Genomic DNA, 14,516 nt, shown 5'->3' with positions numbered 1-14,516 from the left:
ATACTTACTGGTAATAAAATAAATGATTTAAAAACTAAAAATACCTTTTTTTTCTGTTTCTTTAATAATAAAGAATAATTTAAATAAAATAAATGATTTAAAATACATTAATTACCTAAATATGTATCTTTTAGCTGTTTTTTTTAAATAATCTAAATAAATAAATCATTTTAAATAATTAATCACACTATAAACATGCATTAGCTTGCTGTTTTTTTTAAAGTATCTTAAATAAAATACATGCTTTAAAATAGAATAATCACACTAAATGAATGCATTAAAACTCTCGATTCTCTTACGAGAGGTTCTCTCGTATTGCGTAAGCTAGCTTACGCTGCGGGAAAGATTCATCTTTGCTGAGATATTGAAGCCAAAAAATTATTTCATAATTTTGTATCCATACACAACGCAGTTCCTCTGCGGCAGACCTAGAGCGGGCTAGCTAGCAGCTCATTGGTTCGCTCAGAGAGAACTGCTTAAGCCTATGGGAGAGCGGGGCTGAACCCGCTTCCAATGAGAGGCGCCCGCGCGCTCATTGCGTCATGACCCGCCAGAATGGGCGTGGCCATGGTGTATATAAGGCGCTCTCCCAGGCTTATATGTTGATTCATTTCATCTTCAGCAAGCTGCACGCTTCTGCTGTTCCTGAGAAAAGCCATCGCCGTCGAAGAAGGCATCCTCTAGCGAGCTCAAGGACCCTGAAGAAGCCGGCCGTCTTCGCCACCTTCAGCCGCCCAGCAAGCTAGGCCATCCGACGATTGTATCCTTTCTCTATTTCTAAAAGAGCCGAGCGTCTTTTTAAAGATGTCTCGTTTTTCCTGCGGCTCTTGCCGCGCTCGTCTCGAGGACGGAGACCGCCATGTCATCTGCGCTCTCTGCTTGGGACTCGAGCATGCAGAACTCGCCCTCGCTGATGGAGGATGCGACCTCTGTGAAAGCCTGCCGTTATCGTCCCTGCGGGCACGACTTCTGGCAGTGAAAACCGCTCCCGCGCCGCCTATTCTCTCGCCGCGTAAAAAGAAACGCCGCTCTCAAAGGCCGCCGGAGCCCCCAGCGGAAACATGCGGGCCGCCGCCGCCGCCTCCCGCTTCCCGCTCTCCCTCCCCGCCCCTGCCGGACATTCAGTTGCCGCCGAGTGGCCGCTCTGTTGTTTCCGATGACGCCGCGGAGGAGAAGGACTCCTGTTCACTGCTCGCTTCTGACAGTGAAGACTGGTCATCTCTCGGATCCGCGAGAGAGTCGACGGGGACCCGCGCCGGGATAGAAGAGGAGCTGATGCGCCTCCTCTCACAGGCCGTCGAACGCCTCGGTCTCGAGTGGTCTCCTCCACCCGAGCAGGCCCCGAACCGAATGGACGGTAGCTTTTTTCATCGGCGCTCGACCCCCGCGTGCACCCGGGCCGCTCCATTCCTGCCTGAACTTCACGCAGAGCTGACAAAATCCTGGAATGCACCGCTCTCGGCTAGAAATCGCTCCGATGTATCCGCCTCGCTGCGCTCGGTGGACGGAGCCGCCGAGAAAGGCTATGCAGCCATGCCGCCCGTCGAGGACTTGGTCGCCACACACCTCTGCCCGCCCTCCGCTAGATGGCGTTCTTCACCCACGCTTCCTTCGAAGGCTTGCAGAGCGACCTCGAGCTTTCATGCTCGCGCTTACGCCGCCGCCGGTCAGGCCGCCGCTGCGCTTCACTCTATGTCTGTCCTCCAAGTGTTACAGAGCGATATTCTCCGTGAATGGGCCGAAGGCGGTAGAAAACCCCCCCCCGCCGTCACGGATTTGAGAAGTGCTACGGATCTCGCCCTTCGCGCCACTAAAGCCGCCGCACAAGCTCTGGGGAAATGCATGGCCAGCCTTTGTGTTGCTGAGAGACACTTATGGCTCACGCTCGCCGACATGGGAGATTCTGAGCGCGCCGCGTTTCTCAACGCGCCCCTCTCCCCGACGGGCCTGTTTGGATCTGCCGTCACGGGAATTGTCGATCGCTTTTCTGAAGTACAGAAAGCTTCTCAGGCGATGAACTTGTTTCTACCCCGCCGCGCTAGCTCTTCAGCGGGCCGCTCTCACGAGCCCTCCGCCAGAGCCCCATCACAGCGCCCCCCTCCGCAGACTCAAACAACTCAGCGCAGTCAGAGCGGCCGCCCTCGCCCTCGCTCTCGCTCTGACAGCCGCCGCAGACCGCCGCCCCCCCGTGGCCCGCGACCCAAGATCACGCTGAAGCCTGATCATCAGAAGTCTGCCTAACAATGTCAAGAAAACGACGGTGCTCTCCCGCCGCGGCCGGACCGCCGTCAAAGCTTCGCCCTCTGCCAGTCCCCGTTATTTCGCCGACTGCTGTAGTGTTGACCGCCACAAACAAGCCGGTGTCCCAGCCCGCTTGCGAGCGACAAAAAGCCGTTTTTACGGCTACCCAGAGAAATCTCAAAAAGAGAAATTTTGCCAGTTGTGTAGAAAATGTGCCCACAATCATGTGTTCACCCATACACACAAGCATAACATATCCCGTGTCTCTATCAGAGCCCCATCACATGAAACGGGCACAGCCCGCTCTAATATCAGAGAACATAAACACGCCCACGAGCTCGTGCACGTGTCCCCTCTCTGCTCGCTCTGTGTCACGGCCCATAGACTCCTCTCTGAGTGCAAATCCCGTTGCCACACACATTCAAAGCGCGCCCACACACTGTGTCCAGCCCGCTATGTGCAGCAATCAGGGCAATACAGCCATTCGGCCACTAGCCGCATGCTCCAAAGCGTGGGAAGCCATTCCAGGCATTTCCCCGTGGGTGTTAAGCATTATAAAGAACGGCTACCTGCTACAGTTTCGCCGCCGCCCGCCTCGTGCGCGCGCGCAGCTCGAATCTTCTGTCAGCCCGCTGGCCGCCGGCACGCTCCGCTCAGAAATTGCGACGCTGTTGCAAAAGGGCGCGATAGAGAGAGTCCCGCCATCTATGACCGAGTCGGGGTTTTACGGCCGTTATTTTCTGGTTCCCAAGAAAGACGGCGGCCTCAGACCGATCTTAGATCTCAGGTCTTTGAACAAAGCGCTCATGAAGAGACCGTTCAAGATGCTCACTACCAGGAAACTCCTCGCGCAGGTGCGCCAAGGGGACTGGTTCATATCTCTAGACCTGAAAGACGCCTATTTTCAGATCCAGATAAATCCCCGTCACAGGCCATTCTTACGTTTCGCCTTCGAGGGTCTTGTTTATCAATACGCCGTTCTCCCGTTCGGCTTATCTCTGGCGCCCCGTACATTCACGAAGTGCATGGATACGGCGCTCGCCCCCCTGCGAAGCCAGGGGCTGCGCATTCTGAATTATCTGGACGACTGGCTGATTTTGGCCCAATCACAGACGGAGCTTCTGTCGCACCGCGCAGTTCTCCTCGACCATTTGGAAACGCTGGGCCTCTCTGTCAACTGGACAAAGAGCTCCCTTCATCCCAGTCAATCGATTTCCTTCCTAGGAATAGATTTGGACTCGGTCACGATGACGGCTCGCCTGTCTACACAGCGCGCGCGCAGTGTTCAGCGTCTAGCCGCCTCGTTCCAGATGGGCACCCGCAGGCCTCTGAAAACTTTTCAGAGGATGCTGGGTTACATGGCCTCAGCCTCCGCTGTACTTCAGCTGGGCCTTCTGCACATGCGCCCGCTTCAGTTCTGGTTGAACAGCCGTGTACCCCACCGCGCGTGGAACACGGGTCGCCAGCTGATCAGGGTTACGCAAACGTGTCTCACGGCGCTGCAGCCATGGACAGTAGCAGAATGGTTTCGTCTAGGCGTCACGATGGGGACCTTTTCCTGCCGAAAAGTCATCTCGACAGATGCATCCAACACGGGTTGGGGTGCAGTCTGCGAGGGCTCACCGGCCTTCGGCCACTGGTCGATTCAGGAAAGCCCATTACATATAAACTGTCTGGAAATGCTGGCGGTCGAGAACGCGCTCTCGCACTTTCTCCCGCGCATCCAGGGACACCACGTCCTGATCCGTTCGGACAATATGGCCGTGGTCTCCTATCTCAACCGTCAGGGCGGTGTCAGATCCAGAAATCTCTGTCGACTGACGCACCGCATTCTAGTTTGGTCTCAGAGCCGCCTGCTCTCGCTCAGAGCGACGCACGTGCCGGGCCATCTGAACGACGGTCCAGACATACTGTCCAGGAACCTCATCTCCACAGGAGAATGGTCCCTGAACTCACAGACGGTCCAGTTACTGTGGCGACTATTCGGCAGAGCAGAAGTAGACCTCTTCGCGTCAGAAGAGAACGCTCACTGCCCAATATATTTCTCGAAGAGCGAGGACGCGCTAGCCCAGGAATGGCCTCGCCGCCCGCTCTATGCATTCCCTCCGATCACTCTGTTACCACAGGTAATTCAGAGGATCAGGGACACACGCCACTCGGTGCTCCTCATAGCCCCGCGTTGGGAGAGTCAGAATTGGGTTCCGGAGCTCACGCAGCTGTCACAGACAGCCCCGTGGCCCATCCCAGTCAGAGCAGATCTCCTCTCTCAAGCTCGCGGCACGATCTGGCACCCCCATCCACAGCGCTGGGCGCTGCATGCATGGGTGATCAACGACTATTCGTTGATTTGCCAGAGGGAGTAAGAAACACTGTCATACAGGCTAGAGCACCTTCCACGAGAAGGCTCTATGCGTCTAAATGGTCTGTGTTCTCAAAATGGTGCACCGACAAACAGCTGGACCCACGGTCGTGCGAGGTGCCGTCTTTGCTTGTTTTCCTTCAAGAGATGCTGGACAAGGGCAGGTCCCCCTCCACTCTCAAGGTTTATGTGGCAGCCGTCGCGGCGTTCGCGGAACCCCGACGCGCTCAGTCATTGGGCAAAGACGAGTTAGTCATCCGCTTCCTCAGGGGAGCTGAGAGGATGAACCCTCCGCGGCCCCCGTCGGTTCCGGTTTGGGATCTTTCTATAGTCCTTGAAGCTATGAAAGCACCCCCGTTCGAACCGCTCGAGTCTGTGGATCTGAAATACCTCTCGCTCAAAACCGTTTTCCTGACGGCTCTGTCCTCAGTTAAACGCGTTGGGGATCTTCACGCGCTCTCATCCAGCGCCGCGTGTCTTGAGTTTGGACCGAATGATTCGATTGTCATTCTCAAACCTAGGCATGGCTATGTCCCGAAGGCGATTGGTACCCCGTTCAGGGCTCAGATTATCTCCCTATCGGCTCTGCCTTCATCCGATAGTGAGCGCGATGCCAATCTCCTTTGTCCGGTGCGGGCTCTGAGATTGTACACTACGCGCGCTGCCGCGTTCAGACGCGCTGAGCAGCTTTTCGTGTCGTTTGGGGGGCGCACCAAGGGTCTGGCCGCCTCAAAACAGACACTGTCTAGATGGATAGTGGACGCTATCGCCTCTGCTTACGCATCTAAATGCCTGCCCTGCCCTCTGGGCATCAGGGCGCACTCCACTAGAGGCATGGCCTCATCGTGGGCATGGTCCTGTGTAATTTCCATTCATGACATTTGTGTGGCCGCGGGATGGGCCTCCCCGTCCACTTTTGTCAGGTTTTATAACTTGGAAGTTCCCGCCTTGCAGGCAAAATTACTAGCTGTCTGACGAACAGCTCTCTAAGAAGCTGCATTTCTGGAGGTCCCTCACAACCGGTTCGCCCCTTGTGCTCTCCTGTAATGCTTATACACTTCATGTGCCCGCTCTGCTGGCCCCATACATGCTTATGTGTACACTTCATGAGCCCGCTCTGCGGCCTCTTTGTACATTCACTCCACGTTAAGAAATTCCCCCGGTATATCCCTGGGTTTTTCATGAGTGGATTCGTAGCGCGCACGGCGTTGGCCAGGTGTTCCCGCAGCGTAAGCTAGCTTACGCTGCGGGAACACCTGGCCAACGCCGTGCGCGCTACGAATCCACTCATGAAAAACCCAGGGATATACCGGGGGAATTTCTTAACGTGGAGTGAATGTACAAAGAGAACCTCTCGTGGAGTGAATGTACAAAGAGAACCTCTCGTAAGAGAACGAATCGGTTACCTAACGTAACCTCGGTTCTCTCTAGAAGAGGGAACGAGTATTGCGTTCCCGGCCGTGCTTGCGCTACTAGCGTTTCGCTTCACGCTGAAATAAATCAACATATAAGCCTGGGAGAGCGCCTTATATACACCATGGCCACGCCCATTCTGGCGGGTCATGACGCAATGAGCGCGCGGGCGCCTCTCATTGGAAGCGGGTTCAGCCCCGCTCTCCCATAGGCTTAAGCAGTTCTCTCTGAGCGAACCAATGAGCTGCTAGCTAGCCCGCTCTAGGTCTGCCGCAGAGGAACTGCGTTGTGTATGGATACAAAATTATGAAATAATTTTTTGGCTTCAATATCTCAGCAAAGATGAATCTTTCCCGCAGCGTAAGCTAGCTTACGCAATACTCGTTCCCTCTTCTAGAGAGAACCGAGGTTACGTTAGGTAACCGATTCGTTTTATTTGCTGTTTAAGTGTTTTTAAATAAATAAAATAGTTTTAAATAAATGAGTTAATCACAATGCATTAAATTGACAGGCCCAATTGTTTTTGGGGTTCATCCATGGTCCGCATTATCAAATGCATATTTGCACATGAAAGGTCGCAAACCTTTATCTTTTGATAAACAACTACAAAACTCATTTCATCACATGACACATTGTTTTGGGAACGCAATACATAAAATGTTTTGCGTTAGACACGGGCGCCCCATGTCACGTCTCTGTAGTGTAAACAGCCACGGTAATGTATTGCTTTGTGTGGTGAAATGTTAGATTTGACAGCACTGGTGACAGAGATGAAGGGGGTGATTGAGGAGATGGCATTATTCAGCTGAAGACGGGGGCTGTTGAGTATAATAGCATGGTCCTTCGGGTAAACTAGCGTTTTGTTGAGCATTAAAGCTCGATTGCCTCCTACAGTGACAGCTGCGGTTACTCCTGTACGACGCCTTGATTGAGTCAAATCTGTGATTCTGTGCTGAAGGAGTAATTGGAGTATGTGTGTATGCATGGTCCTTTGTCTAAGCTTGTGGGAACCAAAATAACCCATAATAAAAATAAATACATAAATAAATAGCTGTCCAAGTCCCATACTCATGGTCCCAGTGTAGAAAATAGCTACATAAAGAGTGGATAGGTTCAGAAAAGAATACTAGAATATACAGTAGTGCAGAGTGTAGCATGTTGCTGTGAGAAACATATATGGTTGTAGTTTGTGTGCTAGTTTACATCACTCTAAAAAATGCTGGGTTGTTTCAACCCAACATTTGGGTTTGTCCATATTTGACCCAAATTTGGGTTGAAACAACCCAGCATTTTTTAGAGTGATGTTATTTTAAGAAACATGCATACACTACCAATGCTAAAGATTGTCCAGGTATCATCTTGAAAATAAATGTTAATCTTTGCCTTTAGTTTTGTGTAAAAAAAAAAAAAATCTAAACTATTGGTAGTTCAATCAGATAGTGAGACAAGGAGCTGCATTTGCATAGTGTGCAAACTACATAGTTCAAAAATAGTATGAATGATATGGTAATATGCTATTCTGAACATGGCAAATGTCTTGCTTCTCATATAAGGAATGCCAGAAGCTTTAGGGGAAGGGTGTAGCAATTATCATTTGTTTCGTTTAAACTGCAGAAGTGTATGGGAGGTCCCTCCCTGATATGAAAACAAATGTGTGTGTGTGAGTGTGTGTCTGGCCGTGGCTGGTGTGTGTGAGGTTGAGTGTGTGTTTTGAAGCCGGCAGGTGTTTAGCTGCTCATTACTCATGGCTGTCAGAGGAGCAGAGGGGAGAGATGCTTAGTGATGGCCCATTAAACTGTACTTTTGTGCTCTGGAAACTGGAGAGCACACTTTATGATGAAGTCAGTGGCAGTGTGTGTGAATGGCATACAAAAAAACACTATTTCAGGTTAGGGTGAATTGATTTATTTTTTTAGATATTTTATGCTAGATAACTAACTAAAAGGTAGCAGGGTTTTGTTGTATATATGTTTTTGGAACATGGTAATACCATGCTTTTGGGAAATATACCATGCTAAGGTGTTCTGGGTGGTTGCTAGGACATTGCTACGTGGTTCTTGGTTGCTAAGGTGTTGTGGATTGTTGCTAGAACATTGCTATGTAGATGCTGAGGGGTTCTGGCTTGTTGCCAGGGCGTTGCTATGCTGTTGCAGGGTGGTTTCTAGGGCATTGTTATATGGTTGCTGTTGTGTTCTGGATGGTTGCTAGAAAATGTTTAGATGGTGGACAAGGTGTTCTGGTTGGTTGTCAGGGCGTTGCTATGTTGTTTTTAAAGTGTTCTGGGTAGTTGCCAGGGCATACGTGTTTGCCAAGGGGTTCTGGATTGTTGCTAGGACATTTTTAGATGGTTGCTAAGGTTTTCTGGGTGGTTGCTAGGACATTGCTATGTGGTTGTTAATGTGCTCTGGATGTTTTCTTCAGTATTTATAGATGGTTGCTAAGGTGTTGTGGGTTATGACATTGCTATGTAGATGATAAGGTGTTCTGGGTGGTTGCCAGGGCGTTGCTGGGTGGTTGCTGGGTGGTTACTAGGGCATTGCTATGTGGTTGCTCTTGTGTTCTGGATGGTTGCTTAGACACTTTTATAGGGTTGCTAAGGTGTTTTGGGTGCTTTCCAGACAATTCCTACACTTTGTAGATGCTAAGGTAGATTGGTTGCCGGGGATGTTGTTATGTGGTTGTTAAGGTGTTCTGGGTATTTCCCAGGTCGTTGCTATGTTTTTGCTAATATAAACTGGGTGTTTGCTAGCACATTTTTAGATCATTGCTATGGTGGTTGTTAGGACATTGCCATGTGGATGTAATGGTGTTCTGGGTGGTTACCAAGTCATTGCCATATGGTTGCTAAGGTGTTTAGGTGGTTGCCAGGGCGTTGCTATGTGGTTGCTAATGTATTCTAGGTGGTTGGAAGGCCATTTATAGATAATTGCTAATGTGTTCTGGGTGATTGCCAGGAATTTGGTATGTGGTTGCTAAGGTGGCTGCCAGGCCATTCCTATGTGGTTGCTAAGGTGTTTTGGGTGGTTGCTAGGAGATTGCTGTGTGGATGCTTAAGTTTTTTGGGTTGCCAGATCATTGCAATTTAGTTCCCAAGGTGTTCTGGGTGGTTTGTAACTTTGTAAAATTGTGTTAGATTTGTCACTGTATCTTTGGTACATCGAATCCTCTGTATCACTAACACGAAACCATGTGCAATTGGATGGTGTGAGTAAGCGGTAATCTGACCCCGAGGGCCTGAGCAAACAGCTTTAAAACTTCTCGACAAATAGACTGTTCACCTACTGCTGAGTCCAGATCCAGCTCCATCAGACCGCAGTTATTACTGGTGACATTGACTCTGACCTGCTGAAGCTCTGCCAGCCGCTGAGCAGCACACAGCCCAGCCAACACCAATAGCACAGATTCAAGCTCATTCAGCTGAAGAACAAAAGGACAAAGAACATTGTCTCCATGTATGGCTGTCTATTGTGCTGTCTCTGATTCGTTTACCACTTAATTATGTCGGTGCCATTCAGCTTGTTCTGTTTCTGTGTAGCATAGACAGGGAAATACTGTTGAAGCTATTAGGCATTGTTCAGATCATTTGCCCTGGCCGAGTTGTGTCAAAGCCGGACCTGTTTGTAAAAGCTACAGATGGCCGTGCATGGCAAAAACGTTTTCTGATTTCGCAGAGTTGTCATGTAAGAGTGTTTCATAATTGGGTCCTTTTAGTGGTCTCAGAATTTTAGCAGGACTTACGAAATATGTAAACAGAACAACCAAACTCGACTCTAAAGCAAACCAAACAAAGACCGTCTCAGTAGACCGTAGAGCTGCACGATTAATCGTTAAAAGGTTCGTGATCTCGATTCAAACACCCACGTGATCTCATTCATATCGTTATTTACGTGTTACAAATATTCATATTATCACAGAAGTACTGGAATAAAAGTTCTTAGTTTGGATATAATCACTGGTGTCTAGAGTAGCGATTAAAATGGTGTAAATCACCTTTTGAAAGTGACGTAGCGCTTCAAATAACGGTTGTATCGATTGCATCATTACGCCACCAGGTGGTGACAAGGGGATTAAAAAATGTATTTGTCATTGAATCATTCATTCAAGAGATTCCTTCAAAGATTTATTCATCCAGTAATGAAACCAATGAATCATTTATGAGTGAGTCATTTAATCTTTCACTAAACCGGTTTAGATTAATTCAACATTTTAAAAAGACTGCAGCAATTAACATTTAATCAGAACCTCTTGTACATTTCGTTATGTTGTTTAGTTATCTGTTCAGAATCATGGAAGAATCCAAAAAAACAAAACAAAAAAAAATCATGATTCTCAATTTGTCCAGAATCGTGCAGCTCAAGTAGGGGGTCTGAATATGATTTATTTGATTATTATTATTTGAATTAGCCATTACATTTATTTTTATTTTTTTGGTTTTAGTAATTTGATGTGCTTTTGTCATTTTTTTTTATTAGCCCATAAAAACCAAAATTGGAATTTTGCTGCTGTTTTTACAAAATTTCACAAAAATCACTTTTCACAACGCAGAATAAATACACATTAAAATGTACAATATTTATTTTCTGGGAAAATCAACCAAACATATTTGCATCGTGTCTTGCACATATCCAAATTTTCCATTTTCCAACTCTTCGTTGAATTATTGAATTATCATATCCAAATTTGAGAATGTCCCTCCCCCTAGTATCACCTGTGACCGACTAGCAAATATTGTACAATTCTTGGGGGTTTTAATAAGAGTTTCTTGTAAAGATGATTGATTGTGAACACAAACACTCAATGTGAGGTCTAGGGATCATGCCAGACTGCATTAGTTTTGATGTTTAGCAAAATGAAAGATGTGAACTGGGAGAGAAGGTCCAATCCCTGAGTTCACAGAGGAACTGTCTGCGCATCAACTAAAAACAGTCATGTTGTTCATTACAGAGTCTCTGTAGTTTCAGTCTCATTGTCAGTTAATGACAATTACGCTTAAAGCCTCAGGGATTGTAGAGATGAATAAAATACCGTGGTAACTCCCCAGGGAGGGTTTGGAAGTACAGCCGTGGTCCATTTCATCTGCAAATAGACGTTGACTCCCATAGGAGTTTTACTGTAAGGGTAAGATCATTTGCATTTGTTTTAGTCCACAATGCTTTGAAAGAGCCATTCAGTCGCTTTTGACCTTACTTGTTTGTGTTAGAAGTTTGAAATAGTCTCATCGATTAGCCTCCAAAATCCTCACTGGCCTCTCGGCATATCTCTCCAAGTGTCATTTTAAGAGAGGGATGGGCTGCGGAGAAAGACATGGTGAAAAGGAAGATTATTTAAGGAGAGTTAATGAAAAAGTCCTTGAGATGTACGGTGGGTTGTCAGCGAGAGCTGTGATAGATTGAGCCTCGCTGTTATTAGCATGCGTGCGGCAGACTTTTACGCCTAGACCCGGGCCATTTGTTGATTAATTAATCAGGTAATGTACAGTATCGGAGGGAGAAAAGTGGAAAGTTTGGCCTTTCGATGTTTTTATAACCGAAAGAGAATATCTCCCGCATTCCCGTGTTGGATCCAGGAGTCGTTTGAGAAACGTGCCTGTGTAAAGTAGAACAATAAACATATATGGGGAAAAGGGTTTCCCATTTCATGAATAAATTCAATCCAGAGGCACAAAATCAACCCCGTCTGAGGTCATTCTGTTGAGTTTAGGGGGGAAATGTGTTCTTGGGGTCTCCAGTGAACCTTGGCAAGAGAGTTAAGAACATAAACATGGGGTTACGGTGGTTAGTATGCTGTAGAAATCAGATTGATGGCTTGTGCCATCACGCTTTCATTCACTGACTACTGAAGAGAGTTTTTGTTTGGTAATCAAATTTTCATAATCAATGTGCATGCAACATTTCAATGGAGCTAGGCGTCACGAGAAAGCAACTTAGTCAATGACAATGATTACTTTCATTGAATGGAAATGTACTTTTATTGGAGGCACTTATTCATATTGTCGCCCCACGGATTTGTACACTCTCTGTTATTGTACAAAATTTGATTATCACCCCCGGGAAATTCTATTTACTGTATAGGACCCACACACAAACTCTCCACGAATTAGTGTGATATTGGAAGCGTATGTTGCGAGTCTTGCTTTGACTGGAAGACTGACCACAATCTGTACTTCCTCACGCCTTCCCTCGAGCCAAAGCTACTAGTGTGCAGGAAATGACATCACTCAGAAGCACAGGATTTTGAGACCTTGTCCTCATGCCTTGGAGCACTTTTGAATCCCAAAGGGCAAGTGTTGATAACCACACAGTGTTGTTTCATTGACTGAGAAGCCTGTCTATACCACATCCTGTCCGAAGGCAGCACAAGTGTGGCCATTTAAGATTTCAATCAGGAAGGGACAAAGGTTGAGGAAGTTAGTCGAGTAATGTCTTTGGGGAATGATACACATGTATATGTATATATGTACAACATCTCAAAAGTGTTTTTTCCTGTTAATCCCTTGACAAAGGCAATGCTAACCAGGGTAATAGTTAATAGTATATTCTAAATATTCTCAACTGGCAGCATTTGTGGCATAAGGGTGTCACATGTACCTTTGTACGATGAAGTTCCTCAGGCAAAATCAGATTCATGTTTGTGAACATGTGAATTCGTCATGTTTACTAATATAAATCTGCCGAGTTTGGAAGTGACTCTGAGTAAGTGGTGTTTCATACATCGCTACACTATTGACTATGGACCCTCTTTACTCACAAAATTGTGTTGAATTTTGTTGAACTTTTCACTAATGTGAACACACCTTTATGTTGATTACCAAAGAAAAAAATACAATTTAACTCGCCCTTCGTTTTCATTACAGAAAAAAAATAAGTTATACGGCTTGTGGTGTTTTGTTGTTATGGCCAATTGGATGTCATTTTAGACAGAAAATGTTAGTAAGCAGTTTTACACATTAAAATCATGTTAACATGCACATTTGTTTATGTCTTGTGGCTAAACTATTGAAACAGTGAGTATTTTAACTAGTGTGTCAAATCGATTAATCGCGATTAATCGCATCTAACAAAAGTTTTTGTGTGTATATATATATATATATATATATACTGTGTATATACTGTATATATATATATATATATATAAAGTATATGTACGTATATATATGCTGTGTATATATGAAGAGTTTGGTTCCAAAACGCAATAAATCCATTTAGATTAATTTGAGTAAAAATGTGTTTTCTTTACCAAGAAAATGGAAAGATGAAAACCACTATTTTCTGTTTCAAACTTTCACATAGCATTTGTAGGTCATAATAACAAAAAAAATTTAAATCCAGGTTTTTGGCTTTTTAAAGATTTATTATAAAAACGGATTATTTTTTTCCCCAAAATGCAATAAATCCATTTTTTTTTTCAAATTCAAAATGCAATTAATCCATTGAATCAATACAAAAGTTTTTTTTTTTTTCATATTGAAACTGTTGAAAATACACAACAACGTAAGTTTATTAGTATAATATTTTTATTAAGAACTGTAAAGAAGATTGAAAACATTTTTCCTCCTCCCGAGTGCCTCATCTTCTTAATCTCCTCACGTAAATGATTCGATTTCGATGCCTTACGTTTCTTACCCACCGCAGAAACAACCACAGGTTCATAAATACCGTCAAAATTATTCATTTTTTTGTTTGTTTGTTGATCTAAAAGTACAAAATAGATAAGAAAAACTAGGAAGCCGGGTGTATGTAAGGCGCTGCCGTTACTGTTTACATTGCGTGGAATGGTGCGTTGTGATTGGTTGAGAGCGGATATATCGCATTCTGCAGAGAAGGGAGACTGGCGTTTGTCGCGGTTTGGAAAGAAAGGGAGAAAACATGACAGAATAACACGGCGGATATCGCATTTTTCTTAAAGCTGCAGTCTTTCAAGTTAAAAATAATCCAAAATAATTATTTAAAAAAAAACATTCAGCCAGTGTTCAAACCTATCTGGTTGCCGTAGCTCGATTCAAAACGGTTAGCTTGTAATAATGATTTTAATTCCAGTGGTACTGGTGGGTTTCCGCGGGAAATTGGAGCATGTCTTTGCGTCATTACGTCACACCCGTACACATAAAGAAGGAGTTTCGGCTAGCCGGCTATACTGCGCGTGACGAGATGTTTAGATGTATAGGCTTTTCTCGCAGCACTTTACATAATTTAACTTATGGCGGATCCAGAAAGATCCAAACGACAATCATCAGTGTCAACTGGAGATTCACCAGTTATAAAACCCAAAAGACTTCGTACTTCGGATTTAAAGTGGCTAGAGAAAGACAGCAACCGTCTCATGCGAACACAAGGATAAACATCGGCGGGGCTTTTGAAAAGTGCGTGAAGGGGTTCAAAACGGAAGAAGAGACGCTTTTTTTCTGCTGGACAAGTAAGACATTTCAATAGTTCAATCGTGTGACAGTACGTTTTCTTAATTCACACAGTTATGGAGTTTCCTTTGTTGTGCCTTTCTCGTTTAG

At 45.9% G+C, this 14,516-nt stretch overlaps 1 protein-coding gene across 7 annotated transcripts in view; it reads left to right on the top strand.

Annotated features, from left to right (window-relative positions):
* pard3aa (par-3 family cell polarity regulator alpha, a) overlaps positions 1-14,516 on the top strand; it is a 516,365-nt gene that overhangs the window by 384,832 nt on the left and 117,017 nt on the right. The gene's annotated exons all lie outside the window — the stretch shown is intronic.

The sequence above is a fragment of the Rhinichthys klamathensis genome, unplaced genomic scaffold (assembly GCF_029890125.1).
Source record: "Rhinichthys klamathensis goyatoka isolate OS25496 unplaced genomic scaffold, OSU_Roscu_1.1 h1tg000476l_1, whole genome shotgun sequence".
Lineage (NCBI taxonomy): Eukaryota > Metazoa > Chordata > Actinopteri > Cypriniformes > Leuciscidae > Rhinichthys > Rhinichthys klamathensis.
The sequence above is the reverse complement of the archived record's forward strand: the minus strand, read 5'-3'. Positions and strand labels throughout refer to the sequence as shown.